Raw genomic sequence first — 19,311 nt, 5'->3', positions numbered from 1 at the left:
AGGCCAATGAGTCTCTCAAGGTCGTTAGGAAAAGTCAATCGTGTAATGATTTTTTAATTAAGTCTGACAATTAAAAATGCTAAGCTTGTTCAGATTAAGTGACAGAAGGTAGTGACTTATAATATTGTACACTTTATATTACTGGTTGTCAAGAGTGAATTCCCCTCAAAGGACAAGTATTTAAGAATGTGATTAAATTACTGCTAAGTTCATTTCATGCATAGCTATATTTAATCAGTTCTGACCAGTTGCAAGTAACCTACCTATCTTATCTGCAAAGTAGAGAAATCTCAAGTGGGCAATTGCTATCTGTGCAAACAGAGGGAGTATTGCTGACAACAAGGATTAGACCAGGACTCCAAATTGTTCATTTGCATGACTGTAATTTCTAAATGAACATTGGGTCCAATTTCATAGATTGCATGCTATGACCACTCCAGCAATTGCTCTTAATTGGAAAAAACAGCAGCAAAGGTTTTGTAGCTCTGAATTATTATTAATAACTTGCCCTACGCTCTGACCAAAGCCAACATTTTTATTGCAATTTGGGAAAGAAAACTTTCAATGTTTTAATTGTAATTATTTTATTTAAAATTCAGCAGCAATAAATATAACTTAATCCTTTGTTAAATATTTATGTGTTAAAGTTAAAGAAACATAAATAACAACTGTAACTGTATGAAACTCCTCTTTCACAGAAGCATTTAATATTTATTTTTAACTACTTAGTTCCTTTGCTCCTTCCGTACGGTAAATTTCTATGATTCTAATATCACATAGGGTAATGTTAAAGTATTTCTTATACTCTAAATAAATCTGGTTATGTAGTGTCAACATTGGGTGAAGATATAATTCTACCTTTTAGAATATACTAGCATGGAATTGGTCATGGTAAGTTGAAAGGACACAGGGGTAGAAATTCATCTGTGTTTCCAGGGTGGCACAAAATGGTTGCAGGAATGATCCCTGTGCCCAAACAAGTATGACCAAGGCCTGATGAAAATTGGGCCTTTCTTCTCATTTGAATAATTAGGTCAAGTTGTCAGTGCTTGTTGTGTATCCAGAGGAGGGGTCCATCTGTTGTCTGAGGCCAGGACTCTTTGGCAGCAGCTCATTAATGACTGCTTCAGCTGAACAATCGCTGCTCCCCTGTATTAAAAGTCATGGCCAATATATCTCCAGTCCTTCCACCCTCAAGTAAACGGCACCTGCCCAAAGACAAACATTGATATTCATTTCAACTAACATTACAGGGTCATCAGCTAAAACATGAATACTCTCTGCATGTAGCATAAAAAGATTTCAAAATTGTTTTTCATATTATCGGTTTACAGAACTCCTACATGCTAGTTATAACTCTGATGTGAGCCCTTAAAGCTCTTTTATCTCCCCAGTGATTGCAGCATGGAAGCTGGAAGGGTGTTGCGGCTCAAAGGCTCATGAGATGCCATGGTTGGCAACATCCATTTGTCTACCAGAAACAATCAGACAGGGAGGTAGATAAACATTGGGAAAAGAAAAAATAAAGGGGATGGAAAAAGGACAGCAGAATGGGATTAACTGGTCAGCTCCTTCAGAAAGCCACCACAGCAGTACGAACAAAATAGCCGTCCTGTATTCTGTACAAATGAACATACAAACATATAAATTAGGAGCAGGTCACTCGGCCCCTCGAGCCTGCTCTGTCATACAACAAGATCATGGCTGATCTGATTGTAACCTCAACTCCACATTCCCGCCTAACCCCAATCACCTTTCACCCCCTCCCTTGCTTATCAAGAATCTATCTACCTCTGTCTTAAAAATATTTAAAGGCTCTGCTTCCACTGCCTTTTGAGGAAGAGAGTTCCAAATACTCACCCCTCTGACAGAAAAACTCTGGGACGATTTTCATCTGCTTACTGCCTCAGCCAACTTTATTTTCGACTAAGCTTCCAAATGCATAGCCAGTGCTCAAAACTGAAACAGGATTAAGCCTTTTAAAATATTTCACTCGGGGTCCTATGGTGGTTGTATTGGATGAGCAGAAATTTCCTCCAATAATTATTGGGAAGACGGAAGCCGTTACCTTCGGTCCCTACCACAAATTCCACTCCCTAGCCATCAATTCCATCCCTCTCTGTGCCAAATGTCTGAGGCTGAACCAGACTGTTGGCAACTTTGGCATCATATTTGACCCCAAGATGAACTTGCAACCACATATCCATGCCATCACTACGGCCACCTCTTTCCCTTCTGTAACATCGCCCAACTCTACCCCTGCCTCAGCTCATCTGCTGTTGGAACCTTCATCCATTCCTTAGTTACATCTAGACTTGACTATTCTAACATACTGCTGGTCCACCTTCTGCATTCTGCCCTTAAACTTTCGATCATCCATCACTCTGCTGCCTATATCCTAACTTGCGCCAAGCCCCATTCATCCATCAGCCCTGTACTTGTTGACCTACGCTGGCTCCTAGTTAAGCAATGCTTCAATTTTCAAATTATCATCCTTGTTTTCAAATCCCTCCATGGCCTAGCCCCTTCCTAGCTCTGTAATCTTCTCCAGCCCTAATGCCCTCAATGATATCTATACTTCTCTAATTCCAGCCTATTGAGAACCCAGATTTTAATTGCTCCATCATTGGTAGCTGTGCCTTAAGCTGCCTGGGCCCTAAGCTCTGGAATTCCCTCCCAAAACCTCTCTGCCTCTCTACCTCGTTCTCCTTCTTTAAGATGCTTCTTAAAACCTACCTTTTTGACCAAGCTTTTGGTCATCTGCCCTAATATCTCTTTATGTGGTTCAGTGCCATATTTTGTTTTATAATGCTGTGAAGGACATTGTTGTTGTAACACTAACGTGCACAGATCCAGTACCACAAAGTGTGCTTGGTGCAGAAATTAAGTTAACCTCTTTAAAGGTGCATGACAATCCCACTGTCATCCTTTACATCTTGTCATCTTTCAATATTTTTGACTATTGGACTGAGGAAAAATTTGAGGAAATTTATACTAAGATGTCACGATTAAGTTGAATTCAATACATAAGGATTTAAGTCCACAGAACATACAAGAATTTGGAAATTGTGGATTAGATCCAGAGGGACCAGCTGGAGAAATGGTTGTCAGAGCTCCTTACCTAGTTTGGACACAGGTCAGTGTAAAGAAAATAAAGACTTGCATTTATATACAGCCTTTCACAATCTCAGGTCATCCCAAAGTGCTTTACAGCCAATGTAGTATTATTGAAGTGTTGTTAGTCTTGCAATATTGGAATCTGCAGTAATCTGCAGTGGAAGTCAGACCCAGGAGAGAACTCTCAAGTTTTGGCTGATTAGTGAGACAATAGATTCAGCATGCTAACAAGCATAGTGTGGTGTGCTTTATTATTTTCTATATTATGAGGATTGTTGTGAAATAGATTTAAATTCAGAGTAAGCATATTCTGTTCATTTACATATTTTATGTAACAAAAACTCAGTTGGTTACTTTACATTTGGCCTGACCTCATTAGAGCTTTCATCAGTCTGCTTTTGGGAAGATAGGAGGAACATACTTGGGGCAAGGGCAAGATTGCAATATCCAGTTCACATGAATAGTCAGTGGGGTTGTACGACCTCCAGATCACACTGTTGTACGACTGGATATTGACCAATAAAAGTAAACTCCTGATCACAGGGAACGTGAGAATCATTAACATGAGATACCCAAGAAGCTGAGCATGAGTGAATATCTATTGCAGTCCTGAAATTTGTATTCAGTGACTCGAAGTTAGCACACCAGTGGGATTGCCATGTACTGTATATTTGAAGAATGAAATTAAATATTTTCTTGTTCTGTACAATTATGTCTCTGCAACGGCTAAAATAATGAGATTTTGATCGATAGTGTACCGCCAAATAAGTCGTCTTATCGAAGCTCGATGAGATTTTGGTGGCTTTTGTATTGGGATGGAGAAATTCTTTTTCACCATTAACATGGAATATTCTCGCACAGTGCAGTGAAAGAGGTGTGATTAAACAAAACACAAGAAATTAAAATATTTTCAAAAATATAACTGGAAATCATACTGGTGGCCATTTTAATTACAAATAAAATATTACATAATTTATAACAAGGTATGGGCGACTTTTTAATGTTATCCCATTCCCTCCTCACAAGCTGCTGCAAAGAATATGTACGCATATATCATTTGTATTGCGTTTGTATTATGAAAGCACCAATATATATCTGGTTTCTGTAAAGTGAATGCTATTTCTCTGGATAAGCAAGCTTTCTAACTTAATTTGCTAAGTCGTGAGCTCATCAAATTGCTGGTAATTAAAGACATAATCACACATAATACAAAATCTTTCGGGTTTCTAATAAGCTTGACCTAACAGTGGCTATAAGGAGAAAAGTAGCTGCACTAGAGCAAGGCAGAATGAAAGTGAATGTGTCAATGATTCAATGTATTCGAAATAACTACAAACCAGCCAGATTAAAATCAGCTCGTTAGCAGATGTAAGTATAGAGCACTGAACAAAAGCAATATTGTTTCGTTGGTATGCAGTTATCAGAACCATCTTTATATGAAATTTTAAAATATTCATGCTTTAGAGGGATTGTAAAAATAATTTATTTCAGTTTTTTGTTAAATCCACTTTCAAATTTGCTTGCAATGGCTTTCAACATCTACAATCTTTCATGTTCCAAATTCAAAAGCAGCAAGAGAAATGTCAAAGCTCTAGAGCAGAGCAGCGTTTTGGGTAAAAATAAGCAGAGTGGGTCAGGAAGGGGCAATGAGAGTAACAAAGGTAATAGGACATCAGTAACTAAGGTTTCAAAAGGGAAAATTAGAAGACAGTCAAAGCTAAAGGCACTATATCTGAATGTGTGAAGTATTCACAATGAATCAGATGAATTAACACCACACATAGAAATTAATAGGTTTGATCTAATAGCCATTAAAGAGATATGGGGCAGGATTTTGCCTCCAGGGTCGGGGTGAGAGGGGTGGGGAGTAGTCGCAACCTGCGATTTTCGCAGATACGGGCTAGTAATTGCAGACCCGATTTAAAGGCATCATGGCAGCCATTACTGAGGCAGCCATTTGGAAGCAGGATGCAAGCAGAGGCGACAGGAGGAGAGGCAGAAGCCTGGCACCCAGGGCAGGGCTGTTCCTTGCTTCACTGATGCTGACCTTGAGGTGCTCCTGGAGGCTGTCTGGAAGAGGAGGGAGGTCCTCTATCCAGAAGGTGGAAGGAAAAGGCTACCCAGCCAAACAAAACAGGCAAAGCTGGAGGTGGCTAAAACTGTCAGCAGCATGCGTGTAGTGCAGAGCAACTGAGTACAGTGCTGCAAGAGCATGAACAGCCTTCTTCACTCTGGCAAGGTGAGTTCAACACGAAACCCTGATGACAGGCCTCTGCGTATTCAGCAGACACAGCAAGCAGGTTGCTTCCACCTCATCCATGGGAAGCACAGCTCAGAAGTGGCCAAGAGTGGAGGGCACTGCGTCAGTCAGAGCAGTGAGTTGTTCACTGGGGTTTCTTTCACTTGTAAGTGTGCATTTTGTTACTTTTTGACCACAAGATAAATATTGATGCATGACTCCAGACGTGTGAGCTTCCATTCTTTAAAGCCAAAACTTGAAAAAAGGGATGAGGTGGTGAAGGAATGCAAAGGCCTTTGAAGGTAGACAGTGAGACCGCTGGATTGATTTGCATCATTCATTGGCAGTTAGAATGGATCCATTCAAGGCTGTGTCATCAATGGAAGTGTCCTGACAAGCAGCTCAAACTGAATTCCAGAGCATGCAGTCCTCCTGGGTTAGAAGCATTCAGGTGAAACGTGCCTGAACCAGATGTTCCCTGGCATTGATGGTATCCTGATGAGACCTTCGAGTCCTGCGCCAGCCCTGGCACTTAACTGCATGCTGGGGCACTTCTCTACTCTGCATCTTCAAAATCATCCTGCTCCTCTTCCACCTCCCGTTCCTCCTCTTCCTCCAATGAGCTGTGTCGTTCCAGGGCCTCTCCCTCTTCAAGGGCCAAACTTCTCAGCAGGGCGCAATAGAACACCACAATGCGCGGGACCCTTTTTATTTATTTATTTTTATTTAGAGGTACAGCACTGAAACAGGCCCTTCGGCCCACCGAGTCTGTGCCGACCAACAACCACCCATTTATACTAACCCTACAGTAATCCCATATGCCCTACCACCTACCTACACTAGGGGCAATTTATAACAGCCAATTTACCTATCACCTGCAAGTCTTTGGCAGTGGGAGGAAACCGGAGCACCCGGAGGAAACCCACGCAGACACAGGGAGAACTTGCAAACTCCACACAGACAGTACCCAGAATTGAACCCGGGTCCCTGGAGCTGTGAGGCTGCGGTGCTAACCACTGCGCCACTGTGCCGCCCTTGCAGAAGTGTACTGCAGGGCGCCACCCGACCTGCCAGGCACCGGAGCCACATCGTCAGAAGCACAATGGCCTGTTTGATGGTAGTCCTTGTGAGCAGTTGGCTTTGGTTGTAGTGCCTCTGCGGCTCTGTCTCAGGCTCTTGTAAAGGGATCAGTAGCCACCTCTTCAAGGGATAAGAACATAAGAAATAGGAGCAGGAGTAGCCAATACAGCCCCTCGAGTCTGCTCCGCCATTCAATACAATCATGGCTGATCTTCTGCCTCAACTTCACTTTCCCTCCCCCTCTCCATATCCCTTGATTCCCTGAGAGACCAAAAATCTGTCTATCTCAGCCTTAAATATACTCAACAATGGAGTATGCACAACCCTCTGGGTAGAGAATTCCAAAGATTCACAACCCTTTGGGCTGGATTTCACAGCCACCCCCCGCCAACGTCGGGGGTCATGGTGGGAGGGCAGCCGGAAAATGCCTCCCGCAGAGGCCTCGATGCCTGGAAGGCTCAGCCCAATATTGCCGACGGCAACGAGGGTTCGCGGCGACCCCCACTGCCGCTCGGTGATGGGAGCAAAATCTGCATGTTTAAAAAATGCAAACAAAAGAATTAATTCAAATGAATTAATTACTTAGCCGCTCCCGCCGTCCGTCCCGCTCTGATATTGGTCCTGGAGGCTGACACTCCCGCGCCTTTGGAACTCCGTCTGGAGATCCAAGGCAGAACACTGTGAGGAGTGGGGAGGAGTCGCAACAGAATAATTTGATTGGTCTAGGGGATGGTGGGAAGGGGTAAAATTTAATGCATATGAACTTTGAGGGGGGAAAGGTTAGGTGAACCAGGTAATGTTTTGGGGGGGACAGAGGGCAGGTACTTATTTCTATGGTTATTGGGGGAGGTGTGGGAGAGGGTCAGGATCGAGTTATTTAATTTTTAAAAAACAATGTCTCTTTAGATAGCAATGTAGAGCTTGAAGCCCTTTAAAAATGGCGTCGGTGCCTGTGCAGTGGCACCTGTGCCATTGCCAGGGACGGACCGCCCGCCCCCTCCACATCATCGGGGGGCACCGTCTGCCCGGCCATTTATATGAGCAGCTGCGATCCGCTACGTGCAGCCCGTGCGGGCGGACCACCATTGTTCATGTCTGCCGCCGATCATGGTGGTGACAACATAAATTTCATCCCTTTGAGTGAAGAGGTTTCTCCTCAACTTAGTCCTAAATGATTGGCCCCTCATCCTGAGATTGTGCCCCCATGTTCTAGATTCCCCAACCTGGGGAAACAACCTCTCAGTGTCTACCCTGTCAAGCCCCTTCAGAACCTTGTATGTTTCAACGAGATCACCTCTCATTCTTCTAAACTCCAGAGAGTATAGGCGCAATTTACTCAGCCTCTCATCATAGGGCAACCCTCTCATCCCAGGAGGCAATCTAATGAACCTTCGCTGCACTGCCTCCAATACAGGTATATCCTTTCTTAAATATGGAGACCAAAACTGCACACACTACTCCAGGTGTGGTTTCACCAAAGCCCTGTGCAATTGTAGCATGACTTCCTTATTCTTGTACTCAGTCCACTTGCAATAAAGGCCAACATGCCATTTGCCTTCCTAACTGCTTGCTGTACCTGCATGCTAACGTTCTGTGTTCCTTGTACGAGTATACCCAAGTCTCTCTGAACATCAACATTTAGAAATTACACGTCTTTTAAAAAAATTCTGTTCTTGCTACCAAAGTGAATAACCTCACACTTCCCCACATTATATTCCATCTGCCACCTTGTTGCCCATACAATTAAGCTGTCTATATCTCTGCAGCTTCTTTGTGTCCTCTTCACAGCTTATATTCTCACCTAGCTTTGTATTGTCTACAAACTTAGATACACTACTCCTGGTGTCTTTGTCTAAGTAATTAATATAGATAGTAAATAACTGAGGCCCCCAGCACTGAACCTTGCGGCACTCCACTAGTTACAGCCTGCCAACTTGAAAATGCCCTGTTTATCCCTACTTTCTGCTTCCTGTCCATTAACCAATCCTCTATCAATGCTCATATATTACCCCCAACTCCATGAGACCTTAACTTGTGTATTAGCCTTTTGTGTGGCACCTTATCAAATGCCTTTTGGAAGTTCAAGTATACTACATCTACTGGTTCCCCTTCATCTACCCTGCAAGTTACATCCTCAAAAAGTCTAATGAATTTGTCAAACACGATTTCCCTTTCGTAAAACCACGCTGACTTTGATCATACTATAATTTTCTAAGTGCCAGCATTTTCCTGATGACTGATGTCAGGCTAACTGGCCTGTAGGTCCCTGTTTTCCCTTGCTCCCTACTTTCTTGAATAGCAGTGTTATATTTGCTAACTTCCAAACCACCGGGATTGTTCTAGAATCTAGGGAATTTTGGAAAATCATAACCAGTGCACCCACTTTCTCTGCAGCTACCTCTTTTAGAATCCTAGGATGTAGATCATCAGGTCCTGGAGAATTGTTGACTTTTAGCCCCTGAAGTTTCTCCAATACTTTTTCTCTGCAGATATTAATTACCTTAACTTCCTCATTATTATTAACCCCTTGGTTACCCTCTATTTCTGGTATGGAATTTGTGTCTTCTACTGTGAAGACAGACACAAAATATTTGTTCAACATCTCTACCATTTTCTCGTTTTCCATGATAATTTCTCCCATCTCTGCCTCTAAGGAACCAATATTTATTCTAGCTACTCTCCTTTTACATACTTGTAAAAGCTCTTACAAACCAATTTTATGCTCCTGGCTAGTTTACTCTCATTCTATTCTTTCCATTTTTTTCAATTTCTTGGTTACCTTTTGCTGGTTTCAAAACACTCCCAATCCTTAGGCTTACTATTATTCTTTACAACCTTATAAACCTCTTGTAATCTAGTACTACCCTTAATTTCCTTAGTAAACCACAGATAGATTATTTTTGCTGAGTATTTGTTTTTAATGGAATGTACTTTTGTGGAATATTTTGAATAATTTCTTTAAATGTTTCCCACTGTTTGTCTATTTACCTTTTAGTCTATTTACCCAATCAACCTCAACCCTCATACCGATGTAATTGGCTTTGTTTAAGTTCAAGAATCTTGTTTGGGACTGGACTTTCAAATTTAATATGGAATTCATTTGTATGATGATCACTTTTTCCCAGAGGATTTTTTACTATTAGATTACTGATTAAACCTGCCTCATTGCACAATACTAGATCTAAAATAGCTTTATCCCTAGTTGGTTCCACAACGTATTATACCAGGAAACTGTCGTGAAATCATTCTAAAAATTCATCTTCCAGACCAGCATTGCCAATTTGATTTGCAGAGTCTCCAAGCAGATTAAAGTAGCTAATAATTATTACATTGCCTTTGTTAGAAATTCCAATTATTTCTTGCTTAATGCTCTGTCCAATGGCATAACTACTGCTAGGGGGGAGCCTACAAACTACTCCCACCAGTGTTTTCTGACCCCTTTAATTCCTAATCTCTACGCATACTGATTTTACTTCCTGATCTGAACCAGGATCCTTTCTCACTTCTGTCCTTATGTCATCCTTTACAATGAGAGCTACTCTTCCTCTTTTAACATTCTGTCTATCTTTTCAAAATGTTGTGTACCTTGGAATATTTATATCCCAAACCTGGTCACCTTGTAACCATGTCTCTGTAATGGCGATTAGATCCAAACCATTTATCTCTATATGTGCTGCGAGTTTGAAGACCTTATTGTGAATGCTTTGCATATTCAGAAAAACAGCCTTTTTTAACTACTATTCTTTGCATGGACATTATTTGCTAATGCATTATTACTGTTAAACTATCTAGGGAGTATTTTTATTTGAATGCAAGGGTGGGAATGGGGGTGGGCAGTTGCATAAACCTGTCCCTTGGGTTGGCGTGCTCAACGCTCAATTCCCAACATGAGATGGGCATGCTCAAATTTTAAAAGCCCCTGCCGAGAGCCAGAGGAACCAACCTGCCCGACAGCAGAGGGTCTAATGCCAAAGAAAAAGCTACCTAGAAATGTCAGAGAATCAATGCCACAGAAACATAGAAAATAGGTGCAGGAGAAGGTCATTCAGCCCTTTGAGCCTGCTCCGCCATTCATTATGATCATGGCTAATCATCCAACTCAGTAGCCTGTTCCTGCTTTCACCCCGTACCCTTTGATCCCTTTGGACCCAAGAGCTATATCTAACTCCTTCTTGAAAACATACAATGTTTTGGCCTCAACTGCTTTCTGTGGTAGCGAATTCCACAGGCTCACCTCTCTCTCGATGAAGAAATCTCTCCTCATCTCAGTCCTGAAAGGTTTACCCCGTATCCTTAGACTATGACCCCTGGTTCTGGACTCCCCCACCATCGGGAAAATCCTTCCTGCATCCACCCTGTCAAGTCCTGTTAGAATTTTATAGGTTTCTATGAGATCCCCCCTCACTCTTCTGAACTCCAGCATGTATAATCCTAACGGACTCAATCTCTCCTCATAGGTCAGCCCCACCATCCCAGGAATCAGTCTGGTAAACCTTCGCTGCACTCCCTCTATAGCAAGAACATCCTTCCTCAGATAAGGAGACCAAAACTGCACGTAATATTCCAGGTGTGGCCTCACCAAGGCCCTGTATAATTGAAGCCAGACATCCCTGCTCCTGTACTCAAATCCTCTTGCTATGAAAGCCAACATACCATTTGCCTTTTTTACTGCCTGTTGCACCTGCATGCTTATCTTCAGCGACTGGTGTACAAGAACACCCAGGTCTCGCTGCATATTCCCCTCTCTCAGTTTATAGCCATTCAGATAATAATCTGCTTTCCTGTTTTTGCTACCAAAGTGGATAACCTCACATTTATCCACATTATACTGCATCTGCCATGCATTAGCCCACTCACTCAACTTATCCAAATCACCCTGAAGCCTCTCTGCATCCTCCTCATAACTCACCCTCCCACCCAGTTTTGTGTCATCTGCAAATTTGGAGATATTACATTTAGTTCCCTCATCTAAATCATTAATGTATATTGTGAATAGCTGGGATCCTAGCACCGATCCCTGCGGTACCCCGCTAGTCTCTGCCTGCCATTCGGAAAAAGACCCATTAATCCCGACTCTTTGTTTCCTGTCCGCCAACCAATTTTCTATCCATCGCAATACACTACCCCCAATCCCATGCTCTTTAATTTTACATGCTAATCTCTTATGTGGGACTTTGTTGAAAGCCCTTTGAAAGTCCAAATAAACCACATCCACTGGCTCCCCCTCATCAACTCCACTAGTTACATCCTCAAAGAATTCTATTAGATTTGTCAAACATGATTTCCCTTTCGTAAATCCATGCTGACTCTGCCCGATTCTACCACTGTTCTCTAAGTACTCTGCTATAAAATCTTTAATAATGGACTCTAGAATTTTCCCCACTACCAACGTCAGGCTGACTGGTCTATAATTCCCTGCTTTCTCTCTACCTCCCTTTTTAAATAGTGGGGTTACATTAGCTACTCTCCAATCTGTAGGAACTGTTCCAGAGTCTATAGAATCTTGGAAGATGACCACCAATGCATCCGCTATTTCTAGGGCCACTTCCTTAAGTACTCTGGGATGCATACCATCAGGCCCTGGGCATTTATCGGCCTTCAATTCCATCAATTTCCCCAACACCATTTCTCTACTAATACTGATTTCTTTCAGTTGCTCTCTCTCACTAAGCCCTGTGTTCCCCAACATTTCTGGTATGATATTTGTGTCCTCCTTTGTGAAGACAGAACCAAAGTATGCATTTAGTTGGTCAGCCATTTCTTTATTCCCCATAATAAATTCCCATGTTTCTGACTGTAAGGGACCTACATTTGTCTTCACCTATCTTTTTCTCTTCACATACCTATAGAAACTTTTACAGTCAGTTTTTATGTTCCCCGCAAGCTTGCTCTCGTACTCTATTTTCCCCTTCTTAATCAATCCCTTGGTCCTCCTTTGCGGAATTCTAAACTGCTCCCAATCCTCAGGTCTGTTGTTTTTCCTGGCAAATTTATTTGCCTCTTCCTTGGATCTAATGCTTTCTCAAATTTCCCTTGTAAGCCATGGTTTGGCTATCTTTCCCATTTTACTTTTGTGCCAGCAAGGGATAAACAATTGTTGCAGTTCATCCATGCGCTCTTTAAATGTTTGCCATTGCCTATCCACCATCATCCCTTTAAGTAACGTTTCCCAATCCGTCATGGCCAACTCGCACCTCATACCTTCGTAGTTTCCTTTACTAAGATTCAGGCCCTTGTCTCAGAATCAACTACATCACTCTCCATCTTGATGAAGAATTCTATCATATTATGGTCGCTCGTCCCCAAGGGGTCTCGCACCACTAGATTGTCAATTATTCCTCTCTCATTACACAATACCCAGTCTAGGATGGCCTGTTCTCTAGTTGATTCCTCAACGTATTGGTCCAGAAAACCATCCCGTATACATGCCAAGAATTCCTCCTCTACAGTATTGTGACTAATTTGATTTGCCCAATCTATATGCAGATTAAAGTCACCCAGAATAACAGATGTTCCTTTATCGCATGCATCTCTAATTTCCTGTTTAATGCCATTCCCAACATCACCACTAGAGTTTTGGGGTTTATATACAACCCCCACTTACATTTTTTGCCCCTTAAGTGTTTCTCAGCTCTACCCATACGATTCCACATCGTCAGAGCTAATATCTTTCCTCACTACTGCGTTAATTTCCTCTTTAACCAGCAATGCAACTCCACCGCTTTATGCTTTTTGTCTGTCCTTCCTAAATACTGAATATCCCTGGTCACTTTGCAGCCATGTCGCCATAATCCTGACTATATCATACCCGTTTACATCTATTAGCGCGATTAATTCATCCACTTTATTGCGAATGCTCTGCGCGTTAAGGCACAAAGCCTTAAGGCTTGTCTTTTTCACATTACTTGTCCCCGTCCCACTATTTTTCACTGTGGCCCTGTTTGATTCTGGCCCTTGATTTCTCTGCCTATCACTTTTCTTATTCCCCTTACTGTCTTTTGTGCTTGTCTTTGATTCCCACCCCTCCTCTGACTCCTTGCAAAGGTTCCCATCCCCCTGCCATTTTAGTTTAAACCCTCCCGAACCACTCTAGCAAATACTCCCCCTAGGACATCAGAAAGCCACACCTGCCCAGATAGATGGTTACTGACTGATATGTCCTATTTGAGGGTCAACTGAGGGTTCACAGGAAGCGTTGCTATGATCTTCCTGTGGCTGTAAAGGTCACAGTGGCCTTGTACTTTTTTGCAACCAGATCCTTCCAAGCAGCAGCAAATATTGGTGGCACCTTGCAGGCAGAAGCTCATCACTGCATCAGTGAGGTGATGGATAGTCCGTTTGAGAGGGCAGGGGATTACATTGAATTCAAGGTGGATTGCAACACTCAAGAGCAAAGGGCAGTGGGATTTGCCTCAGTTGCCAGGTGCCCTCAGGTGCCGGGGATCAGCAATTGCACCCATGTGGCCATCAAGGCACTGACTGTCCAGCCAGAGAGATTCCTCAACAGGAAGGGATTCCACTTCCTAAACATTCAGCTGGTATGCGACCACAGAAAGAGCTTTAAGTAGGTGTGTGCATGCTATCCTGAAAGCTGCCATGATGCCTTCAACCTTCGGCAATCACAGGTGCCGCAGCTCTTCATGGAGTCAGTGGCAATCCATGGATGGCTGTTAGCCAAGCAAGCTTATCCCATGAGGAGATGGCTGATGACTCCAGTGCGTCACCCTGACACGGAGGCTGAGAGACATTGCAACCGATGCCACCTGAGCAAAAGAGTGATCAATGAGCAGGACATTGGCTTCCTGAAGATGAGGTTCAAGTGCCGTGACCGGTCAGGTCACACCCTCCAGTACACTCCATCAAGGGTTTCACGCATTTTAATGTTCTGTTGCACACTTCGTAACATGGCCTTTCAGAGAGGTGTGGACCTTGAAGAGGGAGAAGCACTGGAATGGCACAGCTCTTCAGTGGAGAAAGAGGATGAGAAAGAAGAGGAAGAAGACAACGATGAGGAGGAGGCTGAAGGAGCACTGGAGAACGATCACAGTGCTTTGCAGGGATATCACCGTGGTAGGTTCAGTAGGCAGAGCATTTACCAAGATGGCAGGGACACCAGAGCCACTCTGATCCAGCCACGTTTCACCTGAGCGATACTCAGTCTGCAGGACATTTGGAGAGGAAATTCTCCTTTATCTGAGTGACAGCAAGCATCCGTTAAGAGCAAAAGTCTTCAACTTTCCAATGGCACAAACACTGCAAGGCTCCAGATTTTCTACCTGACACACTCTTCCCCAACAGACTCCTTCACTTTGCCAACCATAATTTCCTCTTGCCCTGCCTTTCATCATTGTCATGCAGACCCCCACCTGCCAAGCGTGAGGCATATTAATTTTGTCATATGAACATTGATCTTAAACTTGCTGGGAAGAAGAGAAGGCCTGTTACAAGGACTGCCAGACACTTAGCTGAAAAAACATTTGCATACTAACAGACAGTGCTTGTGGAGCCAAAAGGACCAGTCCCTGACACATTCAACCCACAATGGATTTTGATCACCAGATATTAAAGGTGTAAGGAAGAGCATTCCAGAGACTGCGAAGGTGATACAATCCACAAAAGCCAGGACTGGTTAAACCAGCTGGTCAAATGACTAATTGGCGGGTCCAGGGTTTTTTGAACTAGCCACAGAGTTTTTAAACTCAGAAAGACTGTTTTCTCCTGGACTGAGAAGACCTCTCCTGTCTGCTCGCATCTCTTTCTCACAAGCCTCTGGGCCTACAGAGGACACATGAACCTCAAGAGAGAAAAGTCTCCTACATCGAACAAGGTTTAAGAAGAATACTGGGCCCCAATGAATAGCAAGACCTTCTTACGATCAAAGACTTTACAGCGAGCTCGAAGAACAGTAACCAAAACCATCTTCAGAGGATACTGCCTCAAACTTTTTCACTTTATTTCTTCTGCTCTTTTCTGTCTCTATCTGCATGTGTGTATCGCGTATACATGCTAGCATGGGCATGTTGCGTATCCGTAGGCATTAACCGAATTAGAGTTTAAGTTTATTAAAGTTCAACCTTTTTTCTTTAAACCTACGAAAACCTGTTTGGCTAGCTTCTTTGCATTATAATTGGAAGTTAGTGAACAAGGATTCACTAAGGGGAGCTAAAAAAAAAGTGTTTAAAACAAAACCATGTTAAGGTAAGACCAGGTGAAGACTGAGAGGGAACCCAAGAACCCTTTCTCACCTGGTCGTAACACTATGATGAAATGAAGACACACAAGTCTACCTTAGTGCATGAACATGCCCTGTGCTTTATCGAATAGAGTGTGATATTATTTACGACACACCCAAGTGATCCACAAAGTGATATTACCGATGAGGTGCTCTCCCTGTGGCTGAGGATGAGGTGGAGGCAGACCGTTCGTTAGTGCCTGTCTGGGACTAAGATGCCCATGGTAGTCGGCCTCATTGTGGAGGTGCTGGAATGGTGGGGGGGGGGGGGGCAGCCTCTGTCTTAGGGCATAACTTTACAGATGCTACGTCCTTTGGAGGGGCCAAGGAGGCGATGATGATGATGGAGCTCCGTGATGAGTAGCACCACTTATCACCAGCTGTTGCCACTTCAGTCGTTTCATGGCGCCCTTGATCTCTATAGGGAAACAACAGCTGGGGCACAGCTGGCATCCATTCCATGCTTCGTTGAACCAGTATGTCGAGGAACCAACTAGGGAACAGGCTATTTTGGATCTAGTACTGTGCAATGAGAAAGTCATTGCTTCACCACTGACCACAAAATCTCGCCCATTATGTTCTTGTTTTCCACATTACTTCAGAAAACATTGATCCTAAGTTACTTTGTTTGATGTTTTACACAAAATAACCCAAATTCCAATTACTTTCAATTGTTTTCCTGGTGGTTTTCATCTCAGTAAATTGCCATTGGAGGGGCTAAGCTTAAAAACAGCAATTACTGTCATGCCCTGATTGACCAGTTTTTCTCGCAATCATATAAATTGTAAGTTGTAGGCACTACTGCATACTGAAAGCTGTAGCCTGAATTTGAGCCTCAGGGTTCTCACACTGGCACAAATTTCCGAAGGGAAATATTATTACAAGCAACAAAATGACAGAAAGTGATATTGTATGTATGAGTTTAAGCATTTTCTTGGAATTTTTTTAAAGTTATAAATCTTATTTCCAGTTGTAATTGTTCAGCTTAATGAAGTGAACAAGATGGTGACTGAAAAGATTATCAATTAATATTTCGACTGATTTGATTTGCTTTCTTTCCTATTTATTTGACTGATCACTTTGACTCGATGTTTCCTTAACAATTTCTCACTGGAGTTTTATCTCTCCATTTTCCTCATGTTTAATTCATGCATTCCTTGCCTCTTCAGTAATGGCTTGATACTGTTTTATGAATATTTAATTTGAGTTGCTCAGATACAAGTGTAATGCATGCTTTTCGTATCAAGTGTGACACAGGAAATGTGACGCCTGAAGCATGAGGGAGAAAACACACATGCAGCATATACAAGCCAATGGATCTCCCATGGCATTGTTCAAAGCAAACTGGATGAGACATTGTTTTGTAAGTACTGGAGTGCTGTACTATGTAGTATAAATGTATTATTCCACTCAGTTCCCTAGTTTGTGCAACAAATGCAGTAGCAAAAGCCACAACAACAAACAGCAGTATGTAGCATGTTAATACAAAAATAAAAAGCAAGGAAGTTCTACTTCAATTGCACAGTGCACTGGTCACACCTCATTTGGAACACTCTTTTCAGTTTTGGACATACACCTAAGGAAGAATATAGAGGCCTTGGAAATAGTATAGCAATAATTCATCAGGATTAAACCTGAGAGGATACAATGTAACTATGATCAAAGACTGGGTTCAATTGGGTTTTATATTCCTGGGGATTAGGAGGTTAATGGGTGATCTGATCAAGGTACTTAGAATTATGAAGAGAATGGGGAGGGTAGACAGGTAGACTGAATACGAGAATCCCAAAAAAAAATTACAAGGTGCTTCGCAATTGGAAAATAGATGGGGGGCTGCTGGATGCCAGAACACAGTGAATGACAGCTTGGTAGAGATAACCAAAAGCTTGGTTGAAAAGATGAGTTTTGATAACATTTTGAAAGGAGAGAGAAATGGAGAAGTGTAGAGGTTTAGGCAGGGAGTTCCAGAGAGTTGAGCCAATGCTGAAAGAAAAGGAGGTGGGATGGGCAAAAGAAAGGAATCAGAGAATGAAGAAGGCGGTATAAGGTTGGAAGAGGTTGCAGAGACATGGTGCAGCAAGGATTCAAAGGCAAGTATGGAGATTTCGCGGTTCATTGGAGATAAGGTGCAAAAGTAGTTCAGTAAGGTGTTTAAAATGATAAAGGATTTGATAGAGATAAATTATTTTCTCGGGTCAGGGGATTTCAGAATAAGTGGCATAGCTAAACATTGGAATGGGGGCAATTAGGAGTGAAATCAGGAAGCATTTTTCACACAAAGGGCACTGGAAATCTGGAACTCTCTTTCCTCCAAAAGGCTGTGGGATTTTTAAGACTGAGATTGATTTTGTTATGTAAAGGTATCAAAGATATGGAGAAAAGGGGACAGAATGGTGTTGAGGTGCAGATCAGCTGAGGGGCTGAATGGGGGAGTGGGACACTATTCAGGAGGCTGAGCTTTAGATCAATTGAAGTTTATATAGGTGGAAAGATGGGAGACTGTAAAGAAGAGCAACAGTAGAGTAGCAGACAAAAATATGGCTAAGGTTTTCAGTGGTAGAGAGAGGGAGATGGACATAGAAAATAATGTTGCAGAAACAGAAATGAGTGATCTAGGTGGTTGCTATGATGTGGGGTTTAAAGCTCAGAACAAAGGGACATAGAATTTGAGCTAATATGGTTAAAAGTGATTGCAGGAGAAAATTAAGCTTCACCAAATGGCAAAGTTTAAAGGATGATAGATACTTATTTGGGAAATATGGGTATTAATGAATAATTGAAAAAGACAGACCATTAAGGTCTAGAAAGCGCTGCCATGCTGAAAATAAAATTGGAGAGCAATTTCAATGGACTGAATGGCCTGCTCTTATTACTGACAGAGATGGGTTTGGGAGCCCGCCCACATGAACTTATGACACAGACTTCTAATATGGCACAGATATCTAGCAAAGAACACAGCAAAAGAAGAAGGCCATTTAGCCCCTCAAACCTGTCTATCATTCTAATAGATCTATAATTGGTTTTCTAATTGAACTCTTTACTCACCCGTTATGACCTCAGTGAGACCGTTAATGTTAAAATATGAGATACGAACCCCAAGGCCAATTTAAAGAATTACAGAACAAGATTTCATGTATTAAGACTTTTATTATAACAACTAAACTAAAAGAAATCCCCATTAACTAAATAGTACTTTGTAAGCAGCTGATACCCCATATTACAAAGAAAGGTATTTTCTTTACTTATGAAAATACTTGAAAACCTCACACCACACTTATGCGTTACACAGTCTTCTTTGATGGTGAAATCTTTGCAGTTAAAAGTCCTAAACTCCTCCTAGTTGCAAAGGGTTAGATCTCCCAGACCTTTCTCAAAGTTAATGTCCTCTTCAATCACTTCTCCAAGCACTTTCGACCTGAACCTCCGTGAATAAGGCGATCCCTGGTGATCCTGTTGGTCTTTTACTTCTCTGCAAACGTCAACTTTCAAAACAGGTTCAAGTCTTCACAGCCTTTCATTGTATCGAGAGCAGGTATTCCTTCTCTCTCTCCCTTGAGGCTGGCACTGCCAGTTGTCTTCCTTTCTTACAGCCTGTCTGCTTTCAGATAATGTGTTACATTTATCTGGAATCATAACTCAATAG

General features: G+C 42.3%; 1 protein-coding gene across 4 annotated transcripts in view; it reads right to left on the bottom strand.

The window, feature by feature from the left end:
• znf512b (zinc finger protein 512B) overlaps nt 1-19,311 on the bottom strand; it is a 166,954-nt gene that overhangs the window by 83,130 nt on the left and 64,513 nt on the right. For 2 of the 4 annotated variants that reach the window (XM_068048284.1, XM_068048283.1), the window contains exon 2: nt 859-1,208. The exons of the other annotated variants lie outside the window; for them this stretch is intronic. The gene's annotated coding sequence lies outside the window, so the exon portion shown is untranslated. The remainder of the gene's footprint in view (nt 1-858; nt 1,209-19,311) is intronic. 4 annotated transcript variants of the gene reach the window in all.

This window comes from Heterodontus francisci, chromosome 16 (genome assembly GCF_036365525.1).
Source record: "Heterodontus francisci isolate sHetFra1 chromosome 16, sHetFra1.hap1, whole genome shotgun sequence".
Classification (NCBI taxonomy): domain Eukaryota; kingdom Metazoa; phylum Chordata; class Chondrichthyes; order Heterodontiformes; family Heterodontidae; genus Heterodontus; species Heterodontus francisci.
Note: the sequence above shows the minus strand (reverse complement) of the source record. Positions and strands in the feature narration are given on the sequence as shown.